This window comes from Halyomorpha halys, unplaced genomic scaffold (genome assembly GCF_000696795.3).
Source record: "Halyomorpha halys isolate HHAL.00 unplaced genomic scaffold, Hhal_1.1 Scaffold189.1, whole genome shotgun sequence".
Taxonomy (NCBI): Eukaryota; Metazoa; Arthropoda; class Insecta; order Hemiptera; family Pentatomidae; genus Halyomorpha; species Halyomorpha halys.
The window spans coordinates 48,857-49,671 of record NW_027110118.1 but is presented as its reverse complement, the minus strand read 5'-3'; the positions used below and the strand labels follow the sequence as shown (position 1 = coordinate 49,671).

The 815-nt window shown below is 30.2% G+C and overlaps 1 protein-coding gene across 7 annotated transcripts in view; it reads left to right on the top strand.

The window, feature by feature from the left end:
* The window catches only part of LOC106679267 (multidrug resistance-associated protein 1), a 49,949-nt gene that overhangs the window by 46,776 nt on the left and 2,358 nt on the right, over positions 1-815 (top strand). The gene's annotated exons all lie outside the window — the stretch shown is intronic.

Genomic DNA, 815 nt, shown 5'->3' with positions numbered 1-815 from the left:
CGCGATTTCGGTTTCGTAACTGAATATAGACTAATCTAAATAACTGTAATAATCTAAATTTATTTAAATAAAATATAAAGGAATTTTAATCGTTTTTAAACTAATTTCAAATATAAAAGAGATAGCTTGGGTTCAAAATTAAAAACTTTAATATTAAATAGATAATAGAATTTTAATTAAATTTTATATTATAATAGACTCTTAATCTCAGGGCGAGTTGTTGCTAGGCAATCAGAAACAAGCACTTACAATAATTACAATTAATTAAATTAATAACTCTTTAACAAATGCACTTAAATTTAAGTATAAACAAAACTAACCAAGTTCACAATCTTCTTTTTTTTTAATGTCATGTCCTCAAAATGCTTCCAGTCCCTCCTAAAAAGCTATGTCACTCTCCCAACAATGGCTTCCCATCTTCTCCGCTTCCAGCCGAACAGACGTCTTCTCACCAAGCCAGCAAAATCCAGAGTCCTTGTTTCCTCTCCTCTATCTCCAACTTTCACTGGTCAATCCAAATAATCGATTGTAGTACAATTGCTCCGCTTTATTTGCGATGTAAACAGTTTATGGAAACAACAAAAGTTGAAAAACTTGAATCCATCTCAGCACAAACAACTCAACAAACACTTCGGAAGGACGCGCACCCCCATCTCTCTTGTTTTGAACAGCTCATTCATTTTAGACAAAGAAAACTGGTTAGCTTGCTTTTTGATTTAAAATAACAAATAAACAATACTGAAACAATATACATAAATAAAAACGTAGTTAAAATAATTTATCTATAAATATCAACTATTTATTAAAAAAGAGGA